Below are 14,439 nucleotides of genomic sequence, written 5' to 3'. Positions count from 1 at the left end.
TACCCTTGGTAGGGGAGCCAATAGCAACATGACAGTCTCCTTAGTGGTACGAGAGGTAGGACCCATTTGCCTGGAGTCTCTGTTCTTAAAGATAACTTGATGATAAGAGTCTTGAAGGTGAGTGGGAAGAAAGTGGCAGCCAGTTCACAAGAGAACATGACTGCCCATCACTGAGTCTGTCTGTGATGAGCCCTTGATGAGATGACAGATCATTTTTCCCAAGTGCTATTTATCATATTATTTATCACCAAACTGGGCCATGCCTTTCTTATTCCTGGGTCAGATATGGTCATCCCTTCAGTGGGACAAACTTCTCTAATACATGCACTAGCACTTTACTTGCCTAGCACACCCAGACCCTAGAAAAACCCTTACTTTTTCACATAAGCCTTACTTGTCTCATTTCACAGATGAAATGAGCCAAGTTGTGAAAAGCAGGTGTCAGGGTTAAAGCTTGAGTGCAGTCTTCAGTCTCCAGTCCAGCTTTTCCCTCTTTGCCCAGCCCAGGTCACCAAGGAGAAGCAGGAACTCTAATGAATTCTGACTGTTGGCCATGGATGTTGGACTCCTCCAGCAGGTCTGGAAACAAGAAGGAAACTTACTGACTGGAACTTCCTGCATCAATACTGAACTGACACAGAAAGCTAACTGATGGTGTGTTCCAGTAGCAGAAAAAGGAAACGCATGAGGCAGCTCGACTGTAATTAAGAATGAGTGGAAAACAGGAAAACAAATGGTCCCACAGGCAGGCCAAATATGGTGCTGCTTGGATGAGTTCCTTCCTGCTTTTGGCAAAGTAGTTACCATTCATGCTGCAGACGGCGCTCAAGATGTCCAGCGCTCCTGGATGTTCCAACAATGGGTTCTTTGAACAATGGACCAGATTGTGGACTGTAGCATGCAAAGCACTGGGGTAGAGGGGCACTAGGAGGGACAGAACCAGAAACGAACATAGTAGGCTCCCTGCCTTTGCGTTGCTTCTGGTCTCATGGGTAAGACTGATCTGTGGTGAACAGCTTCTTGGAACGTGAGGCAGAATGAAGTAAGTGCCATAACAGAGTGAAAAACTAAGAGATGTGCGAGCCAGCGGCTAGAGAACTCTTGCCAACAGGGATAATTGGAAGCTTCAGGTGGGGAAGAGATTTATTGCAGGCCTCAAAGGACAGTGGAATTTAGCTGAAAGAAAGCAAGGGGAAAAATTCTGGGCTGGAGGCCTAGAAATCCCAGGTTTGTTTCCAATGTTCTAGTTTATTAGGGGGTCCGTGGTTGGTTGAGCAAGTTGTGATCAGCTGGAGCCAAGAGAGGGCCAGGAACAAAAAGAACAATGGAGTGTTGACCTTAATGGGTTTATATTCAGGAACATAGGAAGGCCTGGCTCTGTTCTATTACTCAGTTCTCCTCACTGAATTCTTGATGGTAGTACTTGCATAGAAGCAAATTTGAAAATTAATTAGATATTTGAGTTCCTAGTAACCCTCAGCAGCTTACAATGATAAATGCTGACAAGATTGAAGGTTAAGTTGGGTTTTAAATTATACAATAATCCTTGAACCTTCTTAGTCTTTCTGACGAAGGCAAAGAACATAGGCAAAGAAGAGCTTTCTGTACATAGGCAAAGAACAGCTTGCTCAGGCATGCATATAGATATGCGATATGGATATTCTGCCTGGATTTACATTCCTAGCTGTATGGAGAAGTTTAAGGGACAGAAAACATATGTACCTTTAACAAGAGATCTAACACCAACAAAAACGGGACATTAAAAAATGGCCCAGAAATTCGAGTAACTACAAAGGGTGACAGGCAAGGGCCTGAAGAGATTTCCATGGCATCAGCAGAGGTTTTAAGCTTTCCTGCCTCTATAGGCAACATTGCACAGGAAGCTAGAAGCAGGTCCAATAACCACATATTATAACAAATTCTGTAGCTGATAAGGTTAGCGGGGTTTGCGAGGAAGAAAATGGCAACAGGTTACAGGGTCAAAAAGTTAGTGGGAAATAGAGATCAAGACAGATGGGACAAGGAACCCATGGGACGGACAAGGCAAATGCAAGCACAGTTTTCTGACCTTTCCCTTGTGTAGTCCTTGGTGAATCTCCAGCAACGACTCAGATCTCAGGAGATGTGGTAGTGACTGGAGTGGGAGTTTGGGGAGACATATATTTGCAGCTGTGGGAAGTAGAGTGGGAAGAGGACCTTCAGGTTTTGCTCCTCCCAACTCTTATTAGTAACAAGAGTGCTATGGTATCTTATGTGCTGTTGTTTGCTTGACAGGAATGGTAGCACACAATTGTAATCCAGGCTGAGTTGCTATGAGTAAATAGCTAGCTAGCTAAATTTTAAACCCTTTAAGAAGGGTTTGAATCCTTCAGACTGTTAGAGACCTATTTTATTTAGACATTTTCGTGTGTATGTATTAAGCATATGTGTGTTTATTAAGTATATGCACACTATTACATGTGCATAGTTCCTGTAGGGGCCAGAGAAGGAGTTGGATCCCCTTGAGCTGGAGTTACAGATGGGTCTGAGCTGCCATCTTGGTGCTGAGAACTGAAACTGGGTCCTCTGAAAGAACAGTAAATGCTCTTACGCGCTTTCCAGCCCTCTGAAAACTTTGTGTGGAAAAAAAAATATATATATATATACTGTACTGAAACCAGCAAACAAGAAGTTTATTTTCAAGTATAGCTATGTGAACTTCAATGAGAGTAAATGTTTGAATAACTCTGATGATTGCTGGTTATAATTTGTTAAATTAAATGTTATATATGTGTTTATGTACACATATCTTATAAGACACTGCTTATTTTCTCACACTGGGCATAGATACTAGGCTGTCCTCACTCAAAGTCACTATACACCTGAAGATGACCTTGAACCTCTCCTTCTCTTGCCTCCACTTCCCAAGTGCTGGCATCACAGACATGTGCCTTGGTGTCCAGAGTATATTGTGTGGGGATTGCATATAGGGCTTCTGAAAGTCTAGGGAAGCACACTACCCACTGAGCTATCGCCTCCGCCTCACAAAATCATGTGGAGAATTGTTCTAAAGCATTAAAAAAAATCCTTCTGGAAAACACTTAAACAACTTTCTTTAAACATTTCATTGGTTTTAGAAGCTCTAAAAAATGACCTTAGGTGACCCTCATGAATAGAATAATAAGCACTCCCTTTTATTAAGCATGTGGTGTATGCCAGGTGTTATCTTGTTGAATCCTTAAGTGGGGGCATAATTACTCTAATTTTACAGTGGGGGGAACTTAACCTTTAGAGGGTTAAGCCCTTTATGCAAATTTATTTAGTTCTAAATGCAACCAGGAGCCCTGGGAGCCCTAGATGGTTGGAATGGTCTTAGAACTTTGGAGGTGCAGCACAGAATCACCTTGGAACCTTTTCCCTTCCTGTGACACCAAGTGAAGAAAGTGTGCACTGCTGTCTATTAGAAAAGCAATTCTCAGAAGGTTTGGGCGGGGAAGAGTAGTTTCAGCAGTCTTGTCACCCCAGGAATAGGAGAAAGTTCTGGGCCAGTTCTGGAGGCTGGTCACTGCATGGAGCCCTGGCGTGAGTTTCCAGCTCTTCCAGAACCTCTGGCTCCAACATTTCTCTGGCAAGAATCTTGTTTTCCTCCCAGCATAGCTGGGCTGGAGTTTTGTGATAGTATTTGACTTAAGCAAGTTTCCACACGAGCCTCTGATCTAGCGTTGGAACAAAGCAGCAGTGGGGGAGGGGCCATCTTGGAAGGAGTCAGGCAGACACTGAGGCCTTGTGTCTTGTTAAACATCCTTCCCCGCAGGTGTGTACTTTTTTTCCCAACAGTCAAACTCTTAACACAAGTCTGGGCCTCCCTCTCCCCACAAATGCAAATATTGTCAATAGAAAGAGAAGGAAAAAAAAAAAGTTGATAGTTGAGATTTGAAAACCTCTGCTTTTAGGTGGAGGATCAAGAGCCCTTCACTTTGCCAAACATTATTTGAATTTTGTAGAGCAAACACTAGAGTTTACGTTACAACCTCACATTCAATATTTGGCAAAGGTGATTCTTTCCACTTGATGTACCTGTTAATTGCTTCAAGATGAAGTGAGAGACACAATCAAAGTGTTGTAAGAATTCATTTGTATTACCTCACCTCCTTTTTTTTTTTTTTTTTTTAACTAGTAAAGAAGCAGGTCTTGGGAAGTGAAGTGGTTGCCGTGATTCATGTATCCCCTATTGCAGTGATTCAACCATATTGGTCATAATTATGTTTTTCTTTTCATTTAAAAAATCTATTTATTTAGTTTTATTAATTACAGTTTATTCACTCTGTATCCCAGCTGTAGCCCCCTCGTTCGTCCCCTCCCAATCCCATCCTCCCTCCCTCTTCTCCTCCCATGCCCCTGTCTAAGTCCACTAATAGGGAGGTCCTCCTCCCCTTTCTTCTGACTCTAGCATATCAGGTCTCATCAGGACTGGCTGCATTGTCTTCCTCTGTGGCCTCGTAAGGCTGCTGTCCCCTCAGGAGGAGGTGATCAAAGAACCAGCCACTAGGTTCATGTCAGAGACAGTCCCTGTTCCCCTTACTAGGGTACCCACTTGGACACTGAGCTGCCATGGGCTACATCTGTGCAGGGGTTCTAGGTTATCTCCATGTTCCTTTGTTGGAGTATCTGTATCAGAAAAGACCCCTGTGCCCAGATTTCTTGGTTTTGTTACTCTCCTTGTGGAGCTCCTGTCCCCTCCAGGTCTTTTTATTTCCCCCTTTTTTCATAAAATTCCCTATACTCTACCCAAAGTTTGGCTATGAGTCTCTGCATCTGCTTTGATACCCTGCTGGGTAGAGTCTTTCAGAGTTTCTCTGTGGTAGGCTCCTGTCCTGTTTCCTATTTCCCCCCTCTTCCTATGTCCATCCCATTTGCCTTTCTGAATGAGGATTGAGTATCTTACCCAGGGTCCTCCTTGACTAGCATAATTCTGTTTTTGTTCACATCACTATCTAGCAAACTGAGCTGTTTATTTTGGATCAGCTTGCAAATACATCTTAAGAAGTGACCCACTAATAGCCAATAGTGTTTACTGTCAATAAATATTTGGGCTCAAGTTACCAGTATCTGTTACAATGTGACTGACGGTGTAAATTATGCAATTTCCTGGGTTTACATCTCAGCTGTACCACCTCTTTATAAAATGGGTATCCTAATGAGACTGTCTATGGATCATGGCTAGTAAATCCTAAATATGTATCAGGCATCATTACTGTGACATGGAGACCCTGAGGAATTTTAAGTTTTGGCTTTATAATAACCAATCTCTGACCGTTTTGTGCCTCAGTTTACTCATCTGTGAGAAAACATTCTTACTGTTTGGCCATTCAAAATCATCCGAGGTTATTTTTGTGCTGTCCACAGGAGACACTCCCTTAGTAAACTGATAGTTAAGTGTGAATATTCTTTGAACGCTAACTGTACCAACCATGATATGTTTACTCTTTTCAGGAGTTTATAGCATGTGAGGGAGACGGAAAATTAAACAAACAGTTCCAGTAACTGTTAATTGTTAAGATAGTGGCATATAGGTTGCTGAGTAAGCATAGGGCATTGGTAGGTCACATGGCTTAGGAGTGTGAAGGTTAAAAAACACTTCTTAGCAGTGATAATTAAGCCAAAACCCAGAGGATGGGTAAGCATTAACAAGGCAAAGAAGACAGAGAAGACTGTCCTATGAAGGGAAAACAGAATACACGGAAGCTCAAGTGTCAAAGAGAGCCGGGGAATAAAGGGGTTCTGCTCTTATTCTACTTTGAGGTAAATTCTCCCCAAAGGCTTTTATTTTTGATTCAGTTGTATAGACCCCATGCATCTTCACACAGTAGGATATGTGAGCATTGAAGAAGAAGCATCTTGTAAAATTATGTACAGAAGAATCGGAAAGCATTGGGATTGGGTTATTGAGCCTGGTTTGTAAACATGCAGAATTAGCTTACTTTTAAATCTCACCTGAGTGATGTTAAAACATATCAAAAATATATAAAGAACTAAAAAAATTAAACACTAAAATAACAACAACAACAAAATAATCCATTAAATAATGGGGTACAGAGATAAACAGAGAACTCTCAACAGCAGACTATCAAATGGCTGAGAAGCACTAAAATAAATGCTCAATGTTCTTAGCCATCAGGGAAATTCAAATCAAAATGACTCTGTGATTCCATCTTACACCCCTTAGAATGGCTAAGATCAAAAACTTAGGTGAGAGCACACATGGCAAGGATGTGGAGAAAGAGGACAAAAAGCCTGCAGAGAAAAGAGAAACTGGGTGAGGGCATTTCTCGGAAAAACTTGAGACCTAAACCAGGGCAGTCTCCTGGGGGGATATGAGAAGAACTCTAGCAGAGACTTTTAGTAGCAGGAGCCATAGAGATGGAAGAGGACACCCTCTAATTAGACCTCCTAGTAGAGGGAGGGGAACACCAACCCAGCCACAGAAACGTTAGCTCAGAATTCACTCTGCCTGCAAGACGTTCAGGGATAATGATAGAGCAGATAAAGTGGAGACTGACCGAAGGTCCAAACATACCTGGCCCAACCTAGGACCCACCCATGGGAGGGAACCAACCCCTGACACTATGCTATGCTTGCAGACAGGAATCAAGCAGAGTTGTCCTCTGAGAGGCTCCACACTGCAGTGCTTCGACACAGATGCTGAGACTCACAGCCAAACATTGGGTGAGGCATAGGGAGCCTTGTGGAAAAGGGGAAGGAGAAAAGGACCTGGAGGTAACAGGAGCTTAACAAGAAGACCAGCAGAGACAACTAAACAGGGCTAAGAGGGGCCTGCTGAGACTGAAGCATCAACAGAGAACCTTTCATAGACTGGACCTAGGCCCCCTACAAAGATGTAAGTAGCTCAGATGTAAGCAGCTCAGGCCTCATGTGGGTTCCCTAGTAAGGGGAGCTGGGGCTGTCTCTAACATGGACTCTATTGCTAGTTTTTCAATTAATTTCCTCTGGAGGAACCGCCATGCCAAGCCACAGGGAAAGAGAACATGCCCAATCCTGCTCTGACTTGATGAGCTGGAGTGGATGGGAAGGGGTTCCCCTTTTCTGAGGAATAGTGGAAGGGGATGGGAGAGGAATGGAGGGTGGGACTGGGAAGAAAAGAGGGATGGGGCTGTGACCAGGATGTAAAGTGAATAAAAAAAAAAGAAAGAAAGCAGGTTGAGCAAGCCAGTAAGGCAGTGTTCCCCCATTTCCCCTACTTCAGTTTTTGCCTCCTGTTTCCTGTGTTGGCTTCCCTTCATGGTGGACTATAAACTGTAAGCGGAAATAAGCCCTTTCCTTCCCTAAGCTGCATTTGGTCAGTGTTTTATGGCAACAACAGAAAATAAACATGGACAAATGGATTTAAACTACACACACACACACACACACGAATACTAGTCAACATTACAGAACGTGAAATGCAATTATTCTGAGCAGCATGGTTGAATCTAGAGTTCATGTGACAGAGAATGAGAAGAACTGTATCATGTTACTCATAGGCAGAGTTTTAATTAGTCAAGCCATAGAAACAGAGAATACTGGACGCCAGAGTCTGGGGACAGTGGTTGGTAGAGATGAAAGGGGAGGAGTCAAATAATGAGTACCAAACATTAGCTTGGAGTGATTCCTTATGACGACTACAATTACTAATAATGCACCGTGTATTTAAAATAGTTAATAGAATTTTAAATGTCTCACCACTATGACATGGTGTCTTATGGTGCAGTGTAGCCCTGAGTAAGTTTCTACTAGGCTGATGAGGGAGATTGTGAATGGAGAGCAATGATCAGAGGATGTTTCTGACAAGCAGAAATACTTTGGGTCTAATTTTACTGTCATGCCCAAGTACTGGGTAAAAGTAACGAGGGGAGGGTCTGGCCCTGGCATGGATGCTCAGCATGTGGCAGCTCTGATGCTAGAGACATGGCTCAGCATTTAAGAGTGCTTGCTTTGTGATCATAAAGACTGGAGTTTAAACTCAGTGGGCATCTCACCACATCACCACATGCCTATAATCCAAGGCTTGTGGTGACAGGAGAATTACTGGGTTTGCTGGCCGGCCAGCAAAATGAAACAAAACAAGCAAGCAAGCAAGCAAGCAAACAAACAAACAAACAAAAAAAGTGAGTGCTAGGTTCTGGGAGAGACCTTGCCTCAAAAGGAATAGATTACAAGTAATGAAGACATTCAACGCCCTCTTCCTGCCACAGTATACAAACCCATGTGCATGGGCACACAACATGCACACACACACACACACACACACACAAAAATAAATATACAAATAAATTCTTAAAAAGTGTGGCATGTAGAGGATACCTCTCCATCTCCTGGGAGGTATTTTCTTTTTAAGGGAGATTTTTATCCACGGTTGTCCTCAGTCATCACACATTGTAACACAGAAAAGGGCTTTATTGTGTGATATAGAGGCTATATTTTCATTTTCTTAGTTGTCTTTCTTTCTCTCTTTTTGAGACAATTCTCTCTTTGAACTCTGTGTATTTCCTTGAACTCACAAAGACCAGTCAACCTCTATCTTCTAAGTTCTGGGGCTAAAGGTGTGCACTGTCACACCCTGCTTCGGTTGTCTTTTAATGTAGTGTTAGAGGTGTTTTTGAAAAGCCACTGGTGATGGTGATTCAAAGGTGGATATCATTTATCTCTTCCTTTGCTTTGGGTCAATCTGGTTTTCTGATCTAGATGTGGATTCTATTCATCCTCTTCTGGAATCAAATTAGTTTCATGCTTTACTTGGACCAATATGAACCAGCTGAAATATCATCCTACTGGGTTTATGAGTTTAGGTCACTCAGGGAGGCAGAGGCAGGAGGATCTCTGTGAGTTCAAAGCCAACCTGGTCTACAAAGTGAGTCCAGGATAGCCAATGCTACAGAGAAACCCTGTCTTGGACACCCCTTTTCCCCCCAAAAAAAGAGTTTAGGTGACTTCCAAAATTTGTTCTGACATCTTAATTATGAGAGATGGTCAAACAGAATCAAGTTTAGACGCTGTGGTGGTTTGAATGAGAATGGTCCCCATAGGTCTATAGGTCTCCATATATTTTAATACTTGGTCCCTAGTTGGTGCAATGGTTGGGAAAGAATTAGGAGGTGCATCCTGGGGATGGGCTTTTGGGTTTCCAAAGCACATGCCACTCTAGGTGTGTTCTCTCTGTCTCATTCTTGTGTATCCTCTACTGCAGCATGATGCCTCCCTGCCTACTGCAATGCTCCTTGTCATGGTGATCATAGATTCCAATTAACTTTCAGAAACTGTAAGCCCGAATAAACTGTTCTATAAGTTGCCTTGGCTGTGGTGGTTTGTCACGGCAATGGAAAAGTTGGTAAGAACAGCAGCATTCTGCAAAATAACTATTTGTCATTTCAAAACCACAAAAGACAAATTTAACCAACCATTGGAGATCATAAGAAATAAAGGAGAGAAAGAACTACTAAATGCAAAATGTGACCTTGAACAGAACCTTGGGCTAAATAAATGATCACTAGTATATTAAACAGTGAAATTTAGTAGCATCAGTAATTTAGAGATAACGGTACTGCATCGTCCTACAGTCCTGTGATGAGGTACTGGAGTATCAAGGTATTAACATTGGTAAAGTCCAAATGGTGTATATAGAACTTGTATACTACTTTTGTAGCTCTTTTGTTTTTCTTGTAAATTTATTTTTAAAAATTATGCGTATGTCTGTGCATCTGTAGGAGGAATGTCCCTGTGTGAGTATAGGTACCCAAAGAGCCTAGAAGAGCGAGTGAGATCATCTGGGTCTCTGAGTTGCAGGCACTTGTTAGACACTTGATTTGGTTACTGGGAAGTGAACTCAGTGCTGAGAAGCCTAAATTAGGCTTAAAGAGTAAGCCTTAGAGATACAGACTATTGGAGGTGCCACACGGATGAGTGAAGTCTTTTAGAGCAATCTAGTCCAATACAGCCAATGAGTGACTACACCCTATACGATGTGGGCCCCTCAGTTGAGCCACACCTGAATTTTAGCTCGTAGAACCATGAGGAAGTATGTTTATGACTCCAAACGTGCAGGTTGAGGGATGCTTCATGATGCCATTGTACCTAGCTGGAAAAACAGGGAACAACAATGGCAGCTCAGATGATCCATAGAGTTTTTTTTTTTTTTTTCTCTCTCCCTGGACTAGGGTTGTTGGAAAACATGGCTCATCACAACATTTGAAAATCAATGGCTTTTACTGTCATGTGCTGTGGACAAAGGACTTTCGCTTTCCAAATGGCATCTTCACTGGCTTATGTCAACAGTCATCATGCAAGTCATTCATTGCTGCAGCACCAACCAGGAGAAGCTTGTCTGGTGGCACTAACCTCCATTTTCAGAGGCGTCTACAAATGGGAACGTAAAGTCTGTTAAAGAGTGAATAGATGAGTATCAGCCAAGATCCTGAGTTATAAATAGCAGACTCTATTGTAGAAAAAGGATGCATTTAAAGGCATCCACATTTAAGAGAGCAGGCTACTTCCTCTCTCAGGTCCTGGAACCCAGCCAGAGAACTTGTTTTGATGCACTGATGGAGCCACATAGTCATGAGAATTTCTAATGCTAATATGGGTCAGTTACGGCGAATCCCACTGCTAATAATGTCCATCTTGTACCTCTGGTGTTGCCTGAACCTTAATCCTAGCTGCCCAGAAGAAACAAGAGCTTGGTTCTTGTCTCAAGAATGTAGCTTCTACACTGTGCCATGCCACTTTGTATTTTTCTGATTTGAGTGAATGCATCTCTTTACAAGACAGCTGATTCTATCTGCAAGAAATCTTGGAAAATGAGGTCCCCCCCATTTCTGAGGCCATCACAGCATATCAAAAAGCTTTTATCCTTCCTTCCTTCCTTCCTTCCTTCCTTCCTTCCTTCCTTCTTTCATTCTTTCTTTCTCTCTTTCTCCCACCTTCTCTCTTTCTTTCTATGTATCAATCAATCATTTATTTATCTATTTCTATTTCAATATTGGGGACAGAATCCAGGCCTCACAATTCTAGGCAAGTCCTCTACCATTAAGCCACCATTAGCCTGAGATGGATATTAGAACAGGTAGTGGGTAAATCCATTTGTAGCAGTGGTTGCTACATTGCCTCATTTTCATTTAACACATGGGATTAATTTCATTAAGTGATGATCATTTTTCTTACCACTTCTTTACAAAATTTAAAAATAATTGCTTATATAGTGACAAAATAGTGATAAATGTCTAAAACTATAATAGTAGTAAACAGCACCATAAACCCTAGCACTAAATAATATGCATGCTGTGATTCTCATAAGACAAATATTGTATGCCAAAATTGAATGCCAAGGCAATAAAAATCAATGCTAAACTTCATTACTTGGGCAAAATAAAATTTAATATTGATGTCAATAAAAGTTAACATTCTAATTGTACAAAATTATATTTGAGTTTTGTTATACAATATATGTAGAAGTATTTGAGCTTAGCTCAGTTCTTCTTAGTAGCTAAAAACTTACTCCAGAGTTAGACTCTCTGGCTGTTAGAATTTAAGGTGATGCCAAGTGAGTTCAGCAATGTAGTTCTATTTTTCTTTGAAAATCAAGGATGATAGTTGCTTTAGTTAGGGTTTCTAATGCTATGAAGAGACACCATGACCATGACAACTCCTATAAAGGAAGGCAATTAACTGGGGATGGCTTACAGGTTCAGAGGCTTAGTCCGTTGTCATTATGGGAAGCATAGTGGCATATGGGCAGACATGGTGCTGAAGAGGTAGCTGACAGTTATACATCTGGATTGCAAGGCAACAGGGTGAGTGACACTAGGCCTGGCTTGAGCATCTGAAACCTCAAAGCCCACTCCCGTAATATACTTCTTCCCAACAAAGCCACATCTACTCCAAGGCCACACCTTCTAATAGTAGCATTTCATGGTGACCAAGCATTCAAATTTATGAGTCTTTGAGGGCCATTTTTATTCAAACCATGACAATAGTGGTATCTACCTATAAGCTTGTTATGAAGATTACATAAGAAAATAAGGAAAATATACTGCATAAAGTAATATAATATACATATCGTTTCTAAAACACTTCTGTTTTTTTTATTGTTTATAAAGAATAGAAGTTTTTTTTTTTTTCTTCTCACAGTTATACAGCCTGAAAACTTCAAAGTCAAGGAACTTCCAGGTCTGGGCTCTGGTTGCCTTTCACACATGTCTTTCACACGGCAGAAGAAAGAGCTCATTCCCACAACTCCTTGTAGTGGGATTAATCAGAGTTCTCAGTCACCTAACATCTCCAAAAAGCACTACCTTCTGACACTGTTGCTTTACAGGATGAAGTTTGAAATACACTTGGGGCACACATTTGCAGCACAGCATTACTCCACAAGTGCTAGTTCACAGCTGGAGAGAATTGGAGACTGTGTCAGTGAAGCTCCATTCCTGAGGCAGGAGGCCTGCCTTCAGAACCCAGCTTTTTTTTTTTTTTTTTTTACTTTTATTAATTACACTTTATTCACCCATAAACTCCTCCCTCCTCCCCTCCTAATCCCACCTTTCCTCCCCCTTCTTCAGGCATGCCCCTCCCCAAGTCCACTGATAGGGGAGGTCCCCCTCTCCTTCCTTCTTATCTTAGTCTATCAGGTCTCAATGCTGCTCAATGCTATCAGGACTGGCTGCATTGTCATCTTCTGTGGCCTGGTAAGGCTGCTCCCCGCTCAGGGGTTGGTGATCAAAGAGCAGGCCAGGACTGATTCTTTGATCCCCATTTCTTGCTGTTTAGTCATCTCTAATTAGAAAACGATGTATTAGCCAGTTTTCACTTTTGGATTCATCTCTGCTTACAAAGATGGGGTTTGGGATCATGAAGTTCTTTCTACATCCCTGGCTTTATGAACTGGCCTTTACCTGAGCTCTGGGGTCTGCCTTAATTACTACTCCTTGGCTGTAGCTTTGCAATGAGGTGATGTGCTCTTTAATGCCAGGCATAGGCGGGATCAAATTTGTCTTAATCATTTGTTGATCTTGACCGTAAGCAAATAGTTTTGCCTCTGCAAATCCTGCATTCACATATGAAATGGGGATTCTCAAAAGGCTTGAAAACCAAGTGATGCTGGGTGATGCCTGGCGCCATTCTCAGATTGTAACAGTGTGTTGCAGTCAATTCTACCCCGCACACTGTCTTCTCTGCCAAGGTCAACGCCGCCTTTATTCTTTGTTCTAATAGCATGAGTGGTGGTAGGGGGTGGAGGCAGGACTTTGAGCTTGTTCTGGCCCCAGAACCCCATGGGTGTTGTTGTTTCAGTCTTTGTTTTAGGTCAACGGGAAGAAAAAGTTCACCTTGTTTCTTCAAGTGTTTATTTTCTCAGAAGCAGATGCAGCTCAAACTCTTGGAACGGGTTGTTCAGCTTAGTGATGTTCTGCTTGAGAGGCTGAGATGTATCTCTCCATTGAGCATGTCTCTTGCATGGGTAGATACTTAACTTATTCTTAATAGGTTAACAAATACATTCCCCCAGGGTGCTGAAAGACTTTGTGTAACTTCTAAGACTCTAAATGGGACCCTGGTATGGTCGCTTCAATTATAGCATAATAATTATTATACTGTTAGTGTTTACTCTTTGGTTTTCGCACAGAAATCCCAAAAAGTTGAATTTTGGTCCCCCAGCAAATGGACATTAAAATACTAAGCTGTGGAAACTTGAGAAAATTATGTCAGAAGTTTTAAATGAGCCTTGAAACAGTTTACCGGTGACCTCAACTTTTGGGTGTCTGGACAGTGCCTGAAATGGCCAGTAACCCCCCTCTCACATGCTTTCCTATGCTCGTAATAGCATTATGTACATAATTATATACTTTCTACTTATACCTTAACATAATAAACTTTGTTCTGCATCTATAGAATGATGATAACAATAGTATTTCTCTCACAGTGTACTATGAAAATAGAAATAATTGGCATATAGAAAGTATTCATAACAGAACCTGCCACACAGTAATCTCTGTGAGCAACTATTGTTATCAGCTATAATTTTGATGTAACTGTTATCTATAAAAGGGAATTAGTGGATATTTGTGTTCCATACTCCTCCAGGGTGACCACTGCATATTTTAAAGGTTGTTTTGCTTTTTGTGCTCGCCCTTACTTTTTACATCAAACTTAGCTTCAGGCTCACCTTGTATTTTCCCTGCCACAGCTCTTTCCGAAGATGTCTCTATTCCTTCTACAGAGAATGCTGTTAGAGATCAAGGCTGAACCACTGTATTTTGATTCAGAGTCTTTTGCATCTACAGTGGCATTTGCTAAGTGAATCATTAAGCTGAGTTGGTCTTGGGGCTGGTGCACCCCAGGATAAGGTATAGAATAATGACAGTAAGCTAGAGTCACACAAAATGTATGTACTGACTGGTGCTTGGGTGTGCCCCA

The 14,439-nt window shown here is 41.8% G+C and overlaps 1 long non-coding RNA gene across 1 annotated transcript; it reads left to right on the top strand.

Annotated features, from left to right (window-relative positions):
* The first annotated feature begins 5,690 nt into the window (after positions 1–5,690).
* Positions 5,691–11,420, top strand: LOC132648923 (uncharacterized). The gene is made up of 3 exons (XR_009587309.1): positions 5,691–5,781; positions 6,621–6,877; positions 10,191–11,420. It is a non-coding gene; the product is annotated as an uncharacterized LOC132648923 (long non-coding RNA).
* The last annotated feature ends 3,019 nt before the right edge of the window (positions 11,421–14,439 follow it).

Source organism: Meriones unguiculatus, chromosome 18 (genome assembly GCF_030254825.1).
Source record: "Meriones unguiculatus strain TT.TT164.6M chromosome 18, Bangor_MerUng_6.1, whole genome shotgun sequence".
In the NCBI taxonomy this organism is placed as follows: Eukaryota; Metazoa; Chordata; class Mammalia; order Rodentia; family Muridae; genus Meriones; species Meriones unguiculatus.
This window is presented reverse-complemented; position numbering and strand designations above follow the sequence as displayed.